Source organism: Spermophilus citellus (genome assembly GCF_964194105.1).
Source record: "Spermophilus citellus genome assembly, chromosome: 8".
Classification (NCBI taxonomy): Eukaryota; Metazoa; Chordata; class Mammalia; order Rodentia; family Sciuridae; genus Spermophilus; species Spermophilus citellus.
The window spans coordinates 110,223,820-110,244,732 of record NC_138189.1 but is presented as its reverse complement, the minus strand read 5'-3'; the positions used below and the strand labels follow the sequence as shown (position 1 = coordinate 110,244,732).

The window sequence follows — 20,913 nt, the reverse complement described above, 5'->3', positions numbered from 1 at the left end:
CATCTTCCCTAAAGCATCCTTCCCCTCTCTGTTTCCTGGCCACCATGATCTGATCAGTGCTATTGCATCATGCCCTTCTGCCATGCTGTTAGGTCCAGGGCTATGGAATTAGAAAATCTTGGAATTTATCTCTGAATGCATGAGCCAAAATAAACTTTTCCTTTTCTTCTTATAAGTTGTTCTTATCAGGTATTTTGGTCTCACAACAACAAAAACTGTAATGCAGAAATTAGAACTGGGAGTGGGGCTATTGTGGTGACTAATCTGATCATGTGATTCTGAAGCCTTTGGAAATGGTTTATAGGAGGACTTTGGAAAAGTTTGAAGATGCAGGCTTGAGAAGACTTATAATGTTAGAAGTAGAGCATGATAGGTGATTTTGGTGAGAGTTCAGAAGACCAGAATGCTAATAGAATTATGGATAGTAAAGACTGTGCTTAGGAAGTTTCATGGGGAACAGGGACTCTATTGGAAGCTGAACTAGAGGACATTTATGTTACATTCTGGGAATAAACTTATCTACATTTTCCTCATATACTGAGAGTTTTTATGAGACTGAATTTAAGGTAATGACTACTAAATCTCATGCAAAAAATTTCAAGGCAGCACAGAATTCAGGCAGTGGCATGTGTATTTCTGGAAGTTTTAGCCAGGTTTACTATAAGAATGAGGAGGAAAATGCAGAGAGAAAGAATTTGCAAAGCTTGCAGTTTGGATAGAAAAGAAGCACATATCAAATTGTGGCCAAGGAAGATGTAATTGTTGAAGAAATTACCATCACTAAAACGAAGCTAAGTACTTTGAAGAGAGATAGAGGAAAGATCCTGCAGGACACATCAGGAATTGGTAGAACTACATCCATTGAAGACTCAAGGGTGTAACAGAAAAAAAGTTCTTTATGAAGATATGATGGGAGCACCCTGCTTACACAGGAGTGCCTAGGAATTGTTTCCCTACAATTTGTTTCATCATGCTCAACCACCCAGGCACTCAAAGGCTTTTGCAAGTTGGTCCAAAAAGGCCCAGCTACTGTTGAGCTGGCAGAAGATCCCTACTATTCATGTGCTGCTAGTGCAATAGTAATGAAGGACTCTAGAGTTAGAGGATCATGGATTTCAGAGCATGTCCTGAGAGGTTCAGCAAAGTGTAGCAAGGTAAGAATATCTTTGGAAGTACCTGAGAGGGTAATGCATGAAGATGTGAGAAGGAAACAAAACCTGCAGAGAAGACCCCCTTAGCTTAAGTGATGTCGGTAACTTGGAACTGTGGACAGCCTAAGAGAGGAGCCACCATGGGCTGCAAATGGCAAAGATATGCGGTGGGATTTCACAAGACCTTTGAAGATCACTTATCACCACCATGTGCCCAGATGCTAGACATGTACCTGTAGGACTTGTTTGCACAGCTAGGTTTTGCCTTGTTTGGTCCCATCTCTTTTTCATATTTCCCTATTTCTCACTTTTAGAATGGTAATGCTTACTCTATGCCATTGTATATTGGAAACATGGAGCCCACTTTTTGACTTTTTTACAGAAGCACACAGCCATGAATTTTCCTTGAGTCTCAGATGAGATTTTGAACTTGGATTTTTGAGCAATCCTGGAATTGTTGAGATCATGGAAACTCTTGGAGATGGGCTAAATCCATTTTACATTGTGAGATGAACATAATGGTGGAGGGGAGAAGGAACAGAATGTTATAGTTTGGAAATGAGGTGTCCCACAATAGTTTCTGTGTTGACAGATGAGGTGAAATCATCTCATGGTAGCCTAATCCTTGGGTTAATCCATTTGATGGATTAATAGTTTGAAAGCACTACTGTTCTGTTTGGTAACTGTAGGCAAGTGTGGCATGGCTGTAAGAAGTAGGCCACTGTAGATGTTCCCTTAAAGATTATATCTTGTCCCCCTGGATCCTCATTTTCACTCTTGCTTTTTATTGCTATTTGGTTTTTCTTTGTGTGGTACCCAGAGTCTCATGTGAAAACCTGCAAGTTTTCCACACACTAATTCAGCTCCTAAAACTCTGCCCCTTAAATTTGGTCAATTTCTCATTTAGGTTGTTCAGTAATTTGTCTAGGAGAAGGGAGGTGGTGGTGAGGTGGTAGGAACATTTTTTTATACCCCCATAGTGTTAACTGAGGCAAGATTCTATTCTTCTAGGCCATGCTTTTCCTAATTCTTGGCTTGAGAGAGCCGTCTTGTCTTGGGTTTTTTTACCCATGCTAATTTGCATATCTGAGTTCTTGGCTCCTCAGCCCTTATTTTGGAGTATATGAGAAGCAAAAAGACAATCCAGGAACTCACTGCTGTGAAATTCCTCAAATCACAGGATCTGCCTTCTTTCCACATTTTTACTCTTCTTATGTTGATTGTTGTATTTTATCCCAGGGCTTTGACTTGCACTTAGGGGAAGAACCAAGGTAAAAGGAGTCTATGCCATTACATTTGAATATGGAGTTCTTCTTGCTAAATTGAAATTTACCTTTCTTGATGTTATTAATGGTTTTGATAAATCAGTTCAAAATAATTCACATATATATTGATATTCACAAATACTGTCATTTCCTTTTAGTATGGATATTTATTTAAAATTGTGCTGTACTCTAGCAGCTAATCAAGTTACAGAATCTTAGTTGACATGCAAACAATTATCCTTCATAGTAAAACTCTATCTTATCTAGTTGATAACTATCCTTCTGAGATAAAGAATGATTTTCTTTTAGTTTTCCTTTCTAATAATATTTAAGGTCTTAATACCAAAGATAAGATTCAGAACTCGAGAGTAATCCATTTTAATATGTAATCTTTCAAATGCTTTAATAATTTGAAAGAAATGGCAAAGAAGGATTATTCAGGGATTATGCTGTTAAGAGGATCTAATTATATTTAACCATGTTCTATTAGAGTTAATATTAGATACTGAATGAACTGATTTGTTTATGAGAAGAGTTTATGCCTGATCCTACAAATACTTTCACAATGATTTTTGCAAAAATAGCTAAGACTTTTCAAGATACATCAGTGAGGTACTTCTGTATTTTGCTGATCTTGTAAAATTGCACATAAATTTATAAGATTTATCATATTTAAGACTAAATATATTATTTGCAGTCATTTAAAATGTGCTTTATAAATGGGTAGTCATCTCTTAATAATATACATAATTATGGTTTTAAAATGTATGGTATATATTATATTGCTGAAAGTTGTTTGATAAATATAGAATAAACATAAAAAATGCATTTAAATAATTAAGCACTTTATAATCCTCTTAAATATCAGAAGGATTGTTTTGGTTAAATTTTTCTTTCATATACAGTTCACTTGAGAAAACATACATTATGTATATTGTAATCATCTCAGAATTAAAGTTTATGAATTTAGTAAATCATCTTTTGATTTCATAATAATATTCATTGATTATTGATTTTTGTTTTTATTACTAATGTGTGATACAATACTTCCAATATATATTTCAAATTTATATATTAGTTAAAATTGGTAAAATAAGCAGATGTCATGTTTTCAAGTATATTAAATCTCTGAAGTTTATGAATTAGTATAGAATTGGGAATAGCGGTCTTGTTCTCTATTCAGTTCTATAAATGAATTATGGACAACTCATCAGACTACTCCTCAGAGTTACATGAGGATACTAGTTTGTGACTTCTTTTGCAAGGGTAGTATGAAATATTACCTCAAAAAAAAGCATTAAGAATGTCTTAAAAATGGACATTTTTAAATATAAAGAATTATGTTGATAACTTGATGTCCTTGAGGAAAAATAAACATATATTTTTATGTCTAAAATATTCTCAACAGTCAAATCGTCATGTGTAGAGGTAGAAGTGTTACAATTCTATGTCAGTAGCAATAATTGGGGGAGATATAACAAATATATGCCAGAATTAATACAGAAGTAACAATATGGGAAATATTGTATCTCAACTTCTAAAAACAATACATCAATGTGACTTATAAAATCATGTCTACATGATTTTCTTCATTTTCTATACCCAAATTAGGATTTATAGTTCATCAGTGGACATTAAGTCATTTGTTTGGGGGTAAATAATGAATGTCATCCTTTAGGACTGTTGAAGAATGCCATTAAATCATATATTTTACTCATGTTTAGTCACATTTCAAGTGACATTGGGTAGGGTATTTTATTGTCTAGAAGATATAGGATTTCCTATTTTGTCAGAAAGAGTTGTATTTTCCCCTCATAAATCATGTGTTTGGAGATATCTTCTCTACCAAATTAACCAGATTAATTTGCAGTCATTTATTTATTGAACAATTACTATTAACCATTTTCTATAAATTAAAGACTACTTTTTGTTGTGGGGATACTGTCTCCATTTAAAGCTAAAAATATTTCCCATTTCATAGTAATTGAAGACATAAGCAAATTCCTGAGAACCAAAAGTATTAAAAGGGCTTGATATAACTTCAGGCAAAAGCAAAATATCTAGGTGATTTGCTTTATCTGTTCAGATTAAGTGCCTTATGTTTCTAAATTTAGAAAATAGCCCAAGGGGAATTGCCCTGTAGCTTAAAACTCTACTGAATTTAAATACTTAGACAATTTCCCCAAAGTTTATCTTGATCTATTAACTGCTATATTTGATTAATTCTACAGTTGCTGTATTTGACTTAGTGCTCTTAGAGAAATGAAACGAAGCAAAAGTACTACAACCCCAAAATTGCTCATGTTAATACTTCTTATTTATTTTCTCTTCGTACTTTTCATTGATTCTGGATTTTAAAATATGATTTCTGTTTATCAAAATTTGAATGAAACCAACCCAAATAAGAGTTTTATATACACTATTATTTAAGTATTAGATTCTAAAGGAGAAAACTGTGTGTGTTATGGGAATTTGCCAAGCTACACTTCTAACCTGGACACCTCTCAAATTAATATTGTTTGCTTAATTTCACCTGACTGAGACTTATGTTACTGTCCTGTAAAATTAGTCATATAATGAAAAAATGTTAATAAAATTTAAAAACTTGTAGCTTTCAAGATAATATAATCTAACCTCTTTCAAAAATTTTCAAAACCTTCCTTTTTTCTATCCTTATGTAATATTTTTACTATTATTACAGAAATATAATTCTGAGGAACAACTTTCCCATATATTATCCAAATGGTGTGTGGGAGGCCCAACCTTTCATATGCCCCTGTGCTGCATGCAATCTCATGTCAGTTTTGGACATAACCATGGGACTAGATTTTGGCCAATGCAACATCAACAACAGACATTAATCTGTTCTCTTTGGATATCCTTCTTGAATCCCAGGTACCAAGAAATGATGGAAGGCCAGGCAACCATGTGGAATGGTCCAAAGGAGTAGAAATGAATTTCCGACCAACAGCCCCAGGTAACAAGTAAATGAAACCACTTGGACCATTTATTCTACTAAGAAGCCTATCTGATGTCACATGAAGAAATGAGATTTATCATCCATCCACAAACCTACAGAATCATAATTATGAATTTTTGTTATTTTAGCCCAGTATTTTTTAGAGTAGTTTGGTTCACACTAATAGAGAACCAAAACATAATCTTCCTTATTTTCTTTCAACAGCAATGTTAATTCCTCAGAGTATCTCCCTCATGACTATTCAGCCCAATGCCATATTTAGAAGCATATTCCATGCATTTGAAAAATTGAAATTAAAAAGAAATTACTTATCTCTCCAAAGAGCTTATAATCTAGGAGAAAACAATTACATATTTAACTAAATTTGAGTTTGAAAGTACAAAGTTTCCTGAGAGCGTCAAGGTAATATACTACAATGATTGAACAGCAAAAAGAGTGAAAGTATCATGGAGGTTGCTGAGTATGGTGGCCATGAAAATACACCACTTGGACTTGTGGCTGAGAGGAGGACAGTTGACCAAGAGTCCCAGCAATGGATCCTCTGTGTCCACAATTGTATTGCAGTTAAGACCATATTTCCCATCAACTCGAATCTGCCAATGACAGCATGTATCTCAGTCCATATGCAATGCCTTAACAAAATACTGCACACTGGTGATTTTTAAGTGAAAGGCATTTATTTCTCACAGTTCTGGAGAACGGAAAGTCCAGGATCAAGGTGCCAGCAGGTTTGGTGTCTGGTGAGGGCCCACCTTCTAGATCAAAGACCACATCTTCTACTTGAGTCTTTACATGGTGGAATGGGGAAGGTCTCTCTCCAGTTTCTGTTTTGAAAGTACTGATCCCATTTATGAGGGTGGAGCTACCTAATCACCACTCAAAGTTTCCACCATCTAATACCATCTCCTTGGAAGTTAGGATTTCAAAATATAAAGGGGAGGGCATGTATTGAGATTTTAACAGGAAGCGTTCAATTAATTCAGGAAAAATTTTTTGAGATATGAAATTTAGGAGACTTGAAATTGATGATTTCACATTGGCCTTGTTGAAACTTTCACAAAATTCTGCTGCAGGATGACACACTTCCAACCTGATCCTCCTGATCCTCCTTCAGAATTCTGTCCTTGTCCTCTTCTTCTTCATCGTCTTTAATTTTTACTTGTTTCACTTGTTTTGTGTTTCCTGCCAAAAAAATCTCTTATGTAGTTTATTTCATCTTGGCATTTGTTTCTCAGGGGAGCAGAACTAACACATCAAGCATATTGGGCTTTGAAAAATGGGACTTGAACATTTTGAGGAGACATAGCATATGAGGTGAGAGAAAGAATTTGCAAAGAGATTTGAAAAAGAAAGTTTTATGTCTCATATATAAAACAAAAGTTAACAAGAGAATAATGAACAAGAAGAAAGATCAAAGGAATGATATCAGAAAATTGAAGTGTGGTTTTAAATTCAAGACAAGGTAGTTTGGACACTGGAATAGACAAAGGGGTGGCATAAAAAGGATTCTGCATGAAGGAGTAACATAATTTGAGCTGTGCTTCAGGAAAAGTGACATGCAGCAGTCTAGATTAAAGAACACCAATAGAGTAGAGGGAGGAAGGAAAGGCTTAGGTAAGTACTGGAGAATGATATCTACCAAATTATGGTAATTCCAAGTAAAAAATATACCACAATAAATCCTGTATATATATATATATATATATATATATATATATATATATATATATGTATATATAAAACACTAATTAAAATAATAATAATAAAGATAATAAAAGGAAGGTCAGTAGATTAGAGCAAACAGATCATGAGGAGGGAGAAAAGGAGTGAAAACAAGATACTAGGGAATGAGATTGATCAAATTATGTTATATGCATATGTGAATATTGCATAATAAATCCCACTATTGTGCATAATTGTAATGCACCAATAAAAATTAATTAATTGAAAAATAAATTTAGGGAGTCAATTATTTTTTATCTTCACTGTACAGATGGAGAAACAAAAGGTCAAAGAGTCAGATAACATAATTTAACTTCAGTGCAGAATTTGTAGGTAGCCAAAGTAGAATTTGATACTAAATTTTCTGATTCTAAGAGCTCTTTATGATTATATCAATTTTTAAATTTATGTTAGTTAGTATTCAGCTAACTAAGAAGGAAATCAGTGAAGAGCATCTTCACTAGAGAAGTTTGATGAATGTTCTTGCTCAGTGTTTTAGGAACAAAAAGTAGATCTTCAATAATACGAAAAACAACAACAACAAATGTTAATTTGACAATATATTTATTGAATACATAACCATTTGAATAGCCTTGGGATAAAGAATTTTAAAAAACACAAAAATATTATAGAGATGTTAGTCAAACAGAATTAAATATTTTTAGCATTTATGAATGAAAAGACTGGTTTGGTATCAACTGCTTCTGACTACCAATTTATATATTGTCATAGGAAAAGAGTGAGACTCCCTTACATCACCATATAATAAAGTTTTTTCTCTTTTGCTGTTATGCCAAATTTAATTTACAGACATAAAACCACTGTTATGGGCTTTTAAAATATTTTTAAAAATTTTTATTGGTGCATTAGAGTTATGCATAATATTGGGTTCATTTTTACATAATTATACAAGTGTGGTATATAATTTGCTTCAATTCAGTTCCCAGTAGTTAACCTTTCCTTCTCCTCCTCCCTCTGTTCCCTTTCTTCTGCTCTCTTAAGCTTTCTTTTATTTATTTATATATTTTTTAAGTTAGTGCAATGTGGATATACACAAAGGTGAAATTCACTGTGGTATATTCATATATGTATATGAGAAAGTTTGGTCAGATTCGTTCTAGTGTTCCTCCCTTTTCCTGTCCCTTCTTTCTCCCCCTCAATCCTCTTCCTCTATTCCACTGAGCTCTCTTCTGTTTTCATAGGATTTCCTCACGTCTTTCCCTCCCCCCTTATTTTGCTATAGCTTCTGCATATGAGAGAAAACACTGGACCCCTTGACTTTCTGGGTCTAGCTTATTTCACTTACTACAATGTTTTCTAGTTCCATCCATTTTCCAGCAAATGCCATAATTTCATTCTTCATTATGGCTGAGTAAAACTTCATTGTGCATATATCCACACTTCTTTATCCATGCATCTTTTGACATTCATCCAGTCTGGTTCTATAAAATGTGAAAGCAATTTACCTTTGATGAGTTAATGCACAACACTCTGTATCCATATTCTTTTAAATGTTCATAGCTTTTCAGTGTTTGTGAAAAACATTTCTCTCTCAGGATGTGTAAATTTAGTCTAGGTGTAGTTTTGATAACTTGGAGATGTAGCTTTCCCAGAGCAGATTCTTTTTTTTTTTTTTATTTTTATTTTTATTTTTTTTTATTGATTATTTAAAGCATTACATAGCTCATGATATATCATCTTTCATACATTAGACTCAAATTCTGTTTTGAACTCCCATTTTCACCCCAAATATAGATTGCAGAATCACATCTGTTACATATTCACATTTTTACATAATGCCATATTAGTGTCTGTTGTATTCTGCTACCTTTCCTAACCCCTACTATCCCCCCTCCCCTCCCCTCCCCTCCCATCTTCCCTCTCTATCTCCCCTGCTGTTGTTCAATTCTCTCCCTTTTTTTTCCCTCCCCCTTGCCCCTCATAGCCTCTTATAATTTTATGTATCCTTGAAGGTCTCCTACCATTTCCATATGCTTTCCCTTCTCTCTCCGTTTCTCTCCCCCTATTCGTCTTTGTTTACTGTAGTCTCTTCCACATGCTCTTCCTTCCTGTTCTGTTCTTAGTTGTTTTCTTTATATCAAAGCAGACATTTGGCATTTGTTTTTTAGGGCTTGGCTAGCTTCACTTAGCATAATCTGCTCTAATGCCATCCATTTCCCTGCAAATTCTATGATTTTGTCATTTCTTAGTGCTGCATAATATTCCATTGTGTATAGATGCCACATTTTCTTTATCCATTCATCTATTGAAGGGCATCTAGGTTGGTTCCACAGTCTAGCTATTGTGAATTGTGCCGCTAAAATGGATATGATCACTGTATTGGAGTGCTGTTTTTTTAGGGCCTGTGTTGCTATGGTCTCACTGCTTCCCATTGCACCCAGACATATTATCAGACACAGCCAATTATTGGCAAAGTCTTTCAAATCATCTTTATAATCACCTGCAGTTATTTATAAGAAATGATAGATTTAGAAAGGAATGCAGATATTCTATCTTCCCATTTCTTTAAATTAAAAAAAATAATTTCTTTTCGTTCTATAAGTTCCCATGAATAAAACTTCAGAAAATATATTTTTATATTATTAATTTTTAAAATGTTTATATTTGTGCTTTCATATACAAAAAGGCATATGTTTTCATAATATACATATAATATACACATATGTAAGCACTTGCAACACACATACAGACACAATCTTATTCCACAGTAAAGCTGAATTTGCACTCAGCATTTTCTCCAAGTCAGAATAAATCTCTTCTTCCCTCATGCACAAACACATACCATCTATGTACCAATATAAAATTATGACTTCAAAAAGTAAAATGCCATAAAATCCTTAATTGCAAGGGCATTAATGGGAACTCCTATAATATTGGGAAACTGCCCACTGAATAATACCTCCCCAGAGAGACTTGCTGACTACACACCTGCTTCCATAAATGAGAGCTGAACCTATTCATTTCATCCCTCTACCTTTAAAACCGCTGGAAGCCCTCACTCTTCTCCTTTTGATATATCTCTCATATGAGTGACGAGTTTATCCGTGGGATAATAAAATGTGTTAGGATAGTCATCTTGGCAGTGTTTTTGCTGATGTATTAATTCATTTCCTTTCATGTGCTATATCACTAAGATGTCTAACCAGATTTTATGAGAGGGTTCACTGAAGTGAAAATCAAGCCAATGAATCGTTTAATATGAACTAATGAAAACCAGATATAAAAGGCTTTAGTAACTGTTTTGAAGCTCTAATTGTCAAGTGGATGTAAATTCTGAGTACTACTAAGTAAAGGAAAGGACTGTAATGAAGAAATTGGGATCACTTTGTGATAATTAGTTTAATTAAATAGTCATGTAAACAATGATGTTCTGGATGAAGCCACTGAAATAGAAAGAGGAAAATGGCTTCTCTAGGTGGGAGATGAACTTAGGAAGGCAAAAAGGTGTACTGTTTTTTTTTTTTTGTTACAGTTTGAATAAATTCATTATTAGTATGTCATAAGAATTTATACATAGCTCACTTTGTACTAAAAAAAATTCATAAGGGAATTTATAATAGTTTCAAATAAAAGAATTAACAAAATATTTTAAAGCTTCTGTTTTTGTTTATGATATTGACAGGGTACATTTATGGGTTTGCCATTTGATGATTTATTACGATACATGAAGAGGATATAAAAAGAAGACAGCTATAGACACAGCTCATAGGTTGTTCTTGATATTAAAAAGTATTTTATTGTACTAAAATGGGTAATGCCTGAAGTAATTGATTCAGGAAAAGAATACCAATGAATATTGAAAATAAGTAGTGAAATACTTTTAAAGAACAAGATATTGGTGGGATACCAAAGTATAATCCAACAGATAACTTACTAAATACAACACACACACACACACACACACACACACACGTTTAAGATCAGAACTTTAAATAAGTAATCAAATTTAGTATGCCCACTGAAAATGTTTCTTGATGTGATGCAGCAAAGATCATGGAACATCCTTTATGTAATATTTGTGCCCAAAATATGTAAACTGAATTTAATTGTGAAGAAACAAGTGATAAATCCAGGATGTAGGGCATTCTAGAAATTACATCCTAACAAACCTATCATGAATTGAAAATATCATATGCAAAATATGCATTTAATACATGTAACCACCTGTACATTGTAGCTTAACCTAATCTACCTTATTCATGCTCAAAACAAGTACAGTAGCCTACAGTTGGGAAAAATCATCTAACAAATGCTTAGTTTTAAATAAAATACTGAATATCACATGTGCCTACACTGATGAACATTTGTAGACATGATGGGACGAGGAAAACATAAAATCTACTATCCAAAAAACTCTGGCAACAGAGTAAACTGTAGAATATTCAGTCTTTCCCCTCATGATCCCCTGGCTGACTGGGGGCTGTAGTTTGCCACTGTTGCCCAGCGCTGGGAAAGAGTATTGTATCGCACATCACTTGCTTGAAAAAAGATCAAAATTCAAAATACAATTTCTACTGTGAAAGCATATCACTTTTGCAGCATCATTAAGTTGGAAAGTGGTGGACTGGAAGCACCATAAGTCAGAGACTGTCTGTATTTGGATAGAACTGCATTAATATTGATTTTCTTAATAGAATAACATAGGTGACTGTCATATTCATAGAAGATTATGCTGAAGTAGGACATAAGTGTCACAGTGTTTGCAACTTTCTTTCAAATAGTTTATCATAGAAATTAGAGTAAAAGAAAAAGAAGATGTGACAAAGTATTTACAGTTTAGTTGGCAGTATATGTGTTCATGGTACTGATCTTTAAACTTTTCTGCAGGTTTAATTTTCGAACAAAAATTGAAGGAATTGTATAGAGCCTTTTAAAGTCAAAGATAAATATGTTTGGGGCTTGCCAAGTAGCTATATTCTTTGCTGAAAAATTTAGATCTCTTTATAACTAGTTACTAAACTCTGGTTTTTGAGGGGTTCTATACAGATAAATTAGATAATTCAAAGTGATAATTATTCTCTGACAAGTAACAATCCAGATTTCTCATGAAATAAAACACTCAAGAATGTCCATTGTTTTTGGCTCAATATATCTACAGGGAATTATATTTAGCTTCCCCAATATAGATGAAAAATTCTAAAGAGAATAGTCAATGCAGCTTTGTAATTTAGACCAAGAACATTTAATTTTAACACATTTTAGAAATAAAAATCTCATTCTTACAAAGACATTCACTTGCATTTTGCTATATAAGCATTTAAATATCTTTGAAAAGTGAAGAATTCTGTCATTCAGTTATTTGGTTCACACCATTTATATGACTCATTCTATTTAATCATTTGATTTCCTTTAGTGTTGCAAATAGATACATTCAGATGCTTGCCAAAAGTCATGCGGAAAAATGATGTTAAGAGCATATAATCTTCTCTTTTTTTGTGACAAATCTCTCCAATGTTATAGCACATTTAAAAATTTTTGATCTTTGCATTCCCAACACGTTAAACAGATAGTGCTCATAAACAAAGAACTAAAATTATTATTCAAGCTATTTCTCAAAACAGTGAAATTCCTAAGTATGGAAGTGGAAGTTAATAGGAGTTTAATTACATGAATTTCATGCTTTGTTAACCTGGTACATTATTTTATATGATACGGTAGAACCTTAGGAATGCAAGGATAGTGTAAGGTCATGCTGTGCTGTGGTCTGAATGTTTGTATTCCCCCAACTCATATTTTGAAATCTGAAGCCCTAAGGTGATGAGATTAGGAGATAGGCTTTTTAGTAAGCAATTAAATCATGATGGTGGAGTCCTTAACATTAGTATTAGTACTACTACAAAAAAGACTGAAGAAATCTAGCTCATGTGTTTGTGCCATATGAGCATGGTGAGAGAAGACGTCTTCTTTGAACTAGGAAGCAAGCCTTCACCAATATTGAATGAGCCAGTGCCTTGAAAGTGGACGTTTCAACCTCCAGAACCGTGAGAAATACAATTCTATTGTTCATAAAACATGAGTTCATGCTATTCTATTATAGCCCAAAGAGACTAATACATTTCAAATTCCATCAATAAATCAAATACAAAACTCACCTTTGCAAGAGAAACTGAAAAGGCATTGATAATATTCAAATAGTTTATTTTTAAATCTCATCCATTCTGTTAAAAAATAAAATAAGGAATATTATTCCACAATAACATTATAGAAAACATTTGCTCTAAATAAAAAAAAACTAGCATTATATTTAACAATACAATTTTAAAGACATTCCTCATAAAATCAGAAGAGATATTTTAATAAAATAACACGATTTTCTAACCACTATTTTATTTGGATAGTGTTTTAGTTAAAGGAGAAAAGTTTATTTGGTGTTCATGGTTTCAGTGGTCTTAGTCCACAGGTGGCCAACTCCATTGCTCTGAGGTTGGGGTGAAATAAAATATCAATGTTATGGATGTGGCAGAGGAAAGCAACTCAGGCCATGGCATAGGAAGCAGAGAGAGCTCTGCTCACCAGGGATAAAATATATACTCCAAGGTACACCCATAGGGACCTCCCTCCTTCAGTCATACCCTACCTGCCTACAGTTACCACCCAGTTAATTCATTCAAGTGGGTTAATGCACTGATTAGGGTAAGCTTCTAAAAACCCAATCACTTAACCTCTAAGTTTTTCTGATTGAGTTCTTAGGGACCGTCTCATATCTAAACTATAATAGGCAATTAGATATAAAGTAGAAGTGAAAGCCATAAATTTGGAAATGAGGAGAAAAAAAAGATTACATAGAGACTATATTGGTATATTGTTTAAAATAAAAGTGACAATTGGGAAAAACAGACATAAAAGGGAAATTCAATAAAGTATTTGAATCACATAGAATAAATAATAATTTTATTGTTAAAAAAGTCAATTACTTAGAAAATACAATGGAAAACAATTTCATTCATCATAGTAACAAAATATAAACACTGAGAACTAAATTTAACAGAAAGCATGTAGCATATATGTGAAGAGTTATTCTTTTTTTGATTAATGAATAAAGATTTAAAATTATAATATTTTCAATAATAGGAAAATAGTTCACAAACTTTATATACCTACTCAATGGAACATAGTGAGATGTTGAGAAGGCTCCACAATAGCTTGCTTTCCTTATGATCTTCCCTTATGAACCCATCAGGTAATAAGCTAAAAATATCAGTATATGTAAAAATAGAATATGACCTTCACATTTGATATACTTAATTTGGCTTTGAGTGATAGCCAAAAGGGCTATATTTGGGACTTTGTTGCCCCCTGTGGATGACTGAGTCTTAAAGTCAGATCTTCTAATTCAGATTTATTTCCCAGCAATGGGGATCAAGATGTATTGCAGACCAAAGATTTGTGTCCCCTAAAACTCATTATTAAGCCCTGACTGCCAGTGTATCTGTCTTGGACATGGAACTTGTAAGAGTAAAATTAGGGTTTAATTAGGTCCAGAGGGTTGGGCCAGTCTTGATTTGATAAACACAGCAGAATGCTTGTGCTCTCTCTCTCTCTTTATCCTTACAGATAAGAGATCACGTGAGTTCACAGCAAGGTGGTGGCTGCCTAGAAGCCAAGAAAAAAGGCCACCCTATTTTTCTTGGACTTGCCAGTCTAAAACCTGAGAAATTAAGTTTCTGTTGTTTAATTACCCAGTCCGTGGTATTTTCTTACAGCAACCTAGGAAAACCAGTAAAGGAGGGAAGAAGAAATGGAGCAAATTTTTGGCAGAGTACAATTATTTGTTTGAAAATTGTAGGCTGGAGGCAGCTGCCCACCACACATCCTCTGAACAAAGTTTCATCCATCCATTTGTGTGCTAAATACCATCCTCTCACCTCCTCTAGAACGTGTCTTTTCATTATCATTTATTCCCTCCTTTCTGTGGATTTTTGTTAACAGAAAATATTCAAGATCTGACCATTCTTCACCTCCATTTATTGCTAGTATCTAGGTTCATGTGCAATCATTTAACCTAGCAAATTTTTCTTTCATTCCTGTGAAAACTGTCAATTAAAAGAGTCATTTGTGTTATTCCTAACAAAAAGTAATAATAACTTAGTAAAACTGGGTAATTATAAAGAACTCCTGAATTTATGTTTGATAATAAGAACTGTTTCAAAAGACTCCCAACCATAACCTTGCACAAAGTCTATCTAGCACCTGACTGACCTTGGACTAGTGCCAACCTTGTTATTGATCTTTGAACATTCTTGATTTTTGTTTCTTGGGACAAGGATTGTTATTTTTAAGTTACTTATGTGATCCCTTCATTTTGCCTTTGAAAGATTCCCTTTACCCCATTCCTGTGGCTAAGCCCATTGTTAGATTTTATACTGTTCTTTAAAAAATCTCTCTCCCCACGCCCCCCCCCAAGTATTTAGTTTGACTGTGTTCTTTCATCCTTCCTTGTGTCTCCTAATCCATTCTCAACAGTGATTCTTTTTTTAAAAAAATAATTTAATCATGTTACCAACCTGCAAATGTCTCCTAATGACTTTTTTGGGGGTGAGGGGTATTGAGGATTGAACTCTGGGGTACTCAACCACTGAGCCACATCCCTGGCCCTATTTTATATTGTTTTACTTAGAGACAGGGTCTCACTGAGTTTCTTAGCACCTCACTTTTGCTGAGGCTGGCTTTTGAACTTAGGATCCTCTTGCCTCAGCCTTCCCACCTGCTGGGATTACAGGCGTGCACTACCATGCCTAACTCCTAATGACCTTTTTAAAAATATATTTTTAAAAATTTATTCTAATTTGTTATATATGATAGTAGAATGCATTTGAATTCATATTACACATATATAGCACAATTTTTCATATCTCTGGTTGTGCACAACTTATTCACACTATTTATGTCTTCTTAAATGTACTTAGAGTAATGATGTCCATCTCATTCCACTGCCTTTTCTACCCCCTTACCCCCTCCCTTCCCCTCCCTCCCCTTTGCCCTATCTAGAGTTGGTCTAGTCCTCCTATGCTCCCCACCATCCCCATTATGAATGACCATCCTTATATTAGAGAAAACGTTTGGCATTTGGTTTTGGGGGATTGGCTTACTTCACTTAGCATTATATTCTCCAGCTCCCTCCATTTACCTGCATTACCTCCATTTAAAAAAAATCTATTTCATGGTAAAAAATAAATTTCTAACTACGGCTTTTAAAGAACACTTGACCTCCTGTTAACGCCCTGGCCTGATATCCTCATTCTTTCCCTCTTTATCACTCTGTTGCAGTCACTCTGGCCCACTTTGTTGCTGTTTGAACATACCAGCCATGCTTTTACTTCAGAAGTCTTGCTCTTTCTATTTATCTGCTGAGAGCATTCTTCCCCAAGATAATAACTCCATGGCTCATCTTCTTACTTTCTTATCTGGACATTATTTAAATGGTTATTTAAATGGTTTTCTCCATGAACTCTCTCATGGCTGCTGTTATGGGTTCAATTGTGTCCCCTCAAAAATGACACATTGAAGTCCAAATCCTCAATGCCTCAGAATGTGACTTTATATGAAAATAGGATAGCTGCAGATGTAAATAGTGATGATGAGGTCTCACGGGAGGGACGGGGTCCAAAGCCAGAATGACTGGTGCTCTTATAAGACGACCAAGTGAAGATACAGAGAGAGCTGCAAGTGCTGATGAAGGCCAAACTGGAAAGAAAGGCAACGCTTGCTTGAGGGAAAAGATCACAAGGAGGGTCCTGCCCAGGATTTAGAGCAAGCAAAACCCTGCCGATGCTGATTTCAAACTCTGGCCTTCAGAACTGAGAGACAACAAATTTCTGTTGTTTGAAGACACCCAGTTTGTGGTATTTTTTTTTTTTATGGTGGATTTAGGAAGCTAAGACAGCCACCCTAATTAAAACTCTAAATCTTTAGATAACCCATTCCCCTAATCAGCTTTATTTTTATTCCTACTACTTTTCTTCACCTGTCCTACCATACTGTATTTTATTTTATATATTTTGCTTTGTACCTCCAACACACTCCAAATGCCAGCAATGTGAGTCTGAGATAGTTTTCTGTTCTCTTCATTACTCTCAGCATTGAAATACAGTCCTTGAGCTGTTACAGGTCCTCAAAACGAATTTGTTGACTGAAGGAATGAAGACACGAAGGAGGGAATGAGCCCAGTAATTGGTTCCGTCTCCAGGGGGAAGAAGAAGGTGTTTCAAAATGACTCGAGTGTTTTGGAAAATTGCTTCACTTACTGTATAAAACATGGTGAGTGGAAAGAAGTGTTCCCTCTTATAAAATACTACAGCAATTAAATATAATTTTTTAAAGAGTTTCAATGATATGAAGAATTCTTACCATTTTCTAAAAAGGTAGTTTATAAGATAGTTTCTACAATATAAATCATAACTATGTAAAATAGACATTCTTGGATAAAGACTACACTAGAAGGAAATATTTTAATTTTATGATGATGTTTTGATGAGACTGTGTGATAATTTTGTCAAAATTATATTATTTTTTAAGGCAGAAAGAGGCTATTCTGGAATAAGAAAAAGGGTTTTATGTGCATATAGTAAACTTATAAGCTGTTAAACAGATTTTTTCCCATTTGTAAATGTTGATTTGAGCACAACTGTGATTTTATATAATAAAAGTACCATAATATATTCAAATGTTCAGATATGTTTTTCCTATAATCTTTCTTACTATATTTGTGCATTTGTATTTATTTATATATTTATTTTATGGTATACAATGGGATATTTTGTTATATAGACAATTTATGAAATCATTGCTACAGTGAAGCTAATAAGCATATTCTTCATTTTATGTAGTTACCTCTTTCTTCTGGTGAGAATACATAAATAACTCTCTTTTAGCAAATTTCAAGTGTATGATATATTATTATGAATGATAGTCACTGTACTGTGCATGACTGCCCTTTGACCAACATCATACCATTTCACCAGTTCCCCCAACTCCTGGTAACCACTCTTCTAGCCTCTGTTTCTCTGAGTTTGTCTTTTATAGATTCCACATATAAATGAGATCATGCTATATTTTAATTTTTGTATCTGGCTTATTTTTCGTAGCACAATGTTCTCCAAGTTCACCCATGTTCTCACAAATGTGGAATTTCTTTGTTTATTAAGGCAGAATAATATTCCATTGAATGCACACATATTCTCTTTATCCAGTCATCTGTACATGAAACACAGGTTGTTTCCACATCTTGGCCAATGTGAATAATGCTACAAGGAACATGGATGTGCAGACATCTCTATATGATAGTGTTTTAATTTCCTTTGGATTTATCTCCAATAGGAGGATTGATGGATCATATTATAATTTTATTTTGAAAATTTTGAGGACCCACTATACTGTACTAATTTATATTCCCACAAAAATGTGTAAAGTTTCACTTTTCCCCACATTCTCACCAATACCTATTATCATTTGACTAACATAACTGAGATGATAGCTCAATGTTGGATTGATTTGCATTTCTTTGCTATTAAGTGATGTGAAACATATATTCATATGCCTGTTAGCCATTTGTATGCCACTTTTGAAAAATAGTTAACTCAGACATTTTGCTTAGTTTTCAGTTGGATTCTTTTGGTTTTTTATTTATGTTGTATGATTTTTCAAATAATTTTTTTAAGTTTAGTTGGATATTAATCTCTTATCAGAGATGTTTTCTTCCATACCATAGGTTTCATTTCATTGAAGCTTCCTTTTATTATGCAAAACTTTTCACTTATTTTTATTTTTGGTAGTAGAGAATGAACCCAGGAACATTCTACCACTGAGCTACATCCCAGTCCTTATTTTATTTTTGAGACAAGTTCTCACTAAGTTGCCTAGGATGACCTTGAACTTGCCATCCTCCTGCCACAGTCTCCCAGTTGCTGGGATTACAAGAATGTGCCCCTGCACCCAGCAAAACTTTTCATTTTGATGATGCTTTACTTGTTTATTTTTGCTATTCATTTTAGTATTCTTCAATTTCTGTACAGGATGAAATTTACATAAAGATACTTGTGTTCTAAAATGCTTTTTAAAATCTCCCTTGATCTCATAGCTGTCTGTGACTTTGCATCCTATCAGGAAAGAACCCAGAAGGGCAGCTGTGGTAATTCTATGACTAATTTTCAAAACCACATCATCAAATGAATCCACCAGAGTGTCTAGCTCTATTGTGTTCAGTAAGATTAGAAGCAGAATTATCCACTGGAACTGTCAGCTCCAGAGTATTCTACCTTTATTCCTTCATTCCATTAGTAGGAAGATGATGGAAATAGATGCTAACCACGAGTCAAGAACCACAAGCATCTAAGTACAATACATGCTCACAAAATGGACATGCTATATTCGACCTCTATCTCATTGGTAATTTGAATTTGTCAACATGATTCTAATTGGTAGAACCTAAATTACATGCAAATTCCTAATGGCAAGGGAGACCGGAAATGTAGTTTCCGATTATACTCTTTTCGTATATCAGAAGGTAGTTGGAATGCAAGGTAATTACCCAATAGATGAAAAATAATCTTATTTATTGTACTTTCATTCCTAACATATATTCAGGTAGAATAGGGTAACCAACATGTGAAGAATTGTTGAATAGAAAATAAAACTTTTTTAGCTTGTCCCTTCAAGAATGAAGAAAGAATCAAAATTAAACTTCTTCAACTTTTTTTATTGATGAAAGTCAAGAATATTCTCTCTATCAATGTGTTGATGTGAAGGAGACTCAAATAATTACTGGAGAATAAATATACAGGAGTGAAATGTAATGAAATTGAGAACAAGTTCTTGCTACCTACTTTCATTGGTTGTGGATAATTTTTCAGATTTTCATGTTTGTGGTATGCAAAATATCCCTTTTCTCCTCATGAAGATGGGATTCATTAAGCCACTCACTTAAAAATGGATACATTTGATTGCATAGGGACTTATTTTACTTATTATATAACTTTTTGAAAAACATCTTTTAGACTATAATACAAAGGAAGTGAAGACATTAGATTAACAAGAATCAGGACTGTGGTAAAATGACTTGGGGCTGCATTACCTAGGGAGAGAAACCCAGTAATGATACCTGCAGACAGGATAGATTAGTTTTAAAATATTCTACCCATGTAAACATGAAATAATTTTTGTGGTTTATGAATCAGTGCAGAAAGTAAAGTAAAATAACTATATTCTACTTCCTCTGCTACATGACTTTCTTTGTGCTCAACATTCTCTTGTATTGATATTGTAACTAGTTGGCAGACTGGCCAAGGGTGGGCTACCTTTGGCACACCCAAAGAAAGTAGTACTGAAATTTTAAGGAGTCATTTTCTGATTCTGTAATTTTGGTTAGTTAGTTGAATGTTGGCTAAGGTCCCCAAGCATCTTATCAGCATGAAAGATGGGGAAATACAGCAACTTAGGGAAAATACACTTTACTCTAAATATATACGTCAGTGAGTGGTGGGCTTATGATATTCAGGACCACCTCTATTTTAGAAAGATGCCTTGTGAAATAAACAGAGATCACAGAGGTTAATAAAAAGTTTGAAGTTGAAGATGATGGTAGCAATAGAGACATATTTTCAGACTAGGAGAGGAGTGACTGCAGCCTGTTACACCATTGTGTAGTATTTCTGGGAGCCACATTTTGACAGCATTCCCAAGGCTTAACAAAGAATATAGCAGATGTTGTCAATAACAACCAACTTAATACTCTAAATCACTTGTACTCTCTTTATTCTTTTCTCTAGATTCATAGTCC

The 20,913-nt window shown here is 34.0% G+C and overlaps 1 long non-coding RNA gene across 2 annotated transcripts; it reads right to left on the bottom strand.

The window, feature by feature from the left end:
- Positions 1 to 5,995: 5,995 nt before the first annotated feature.
- LOC308654438 lies at positions 5,996 to 14,291 on the bottom strand. Of its 2 annotated transcripts, none has more exons than XR_014023267.1 (4): positions 14,241 to 14,291; positions 13,232 to 13,297; positions 8,425 to 8,560; positions 5,996 to 6,578 (listed from the first exon to the last, which is right to left on the bottom strand). It is a non-coding gene; the product is annotated as an uncharacterized lncRNA (long non-coding RNA). The 2 variants fall into 2 exon arrangements; XR_014023268.1 differs by having other exon boundaries at positions 14,237 to 14,286.
- Positions 14,292 to 20,913: the final 6,622 nt, after the last annotated feature.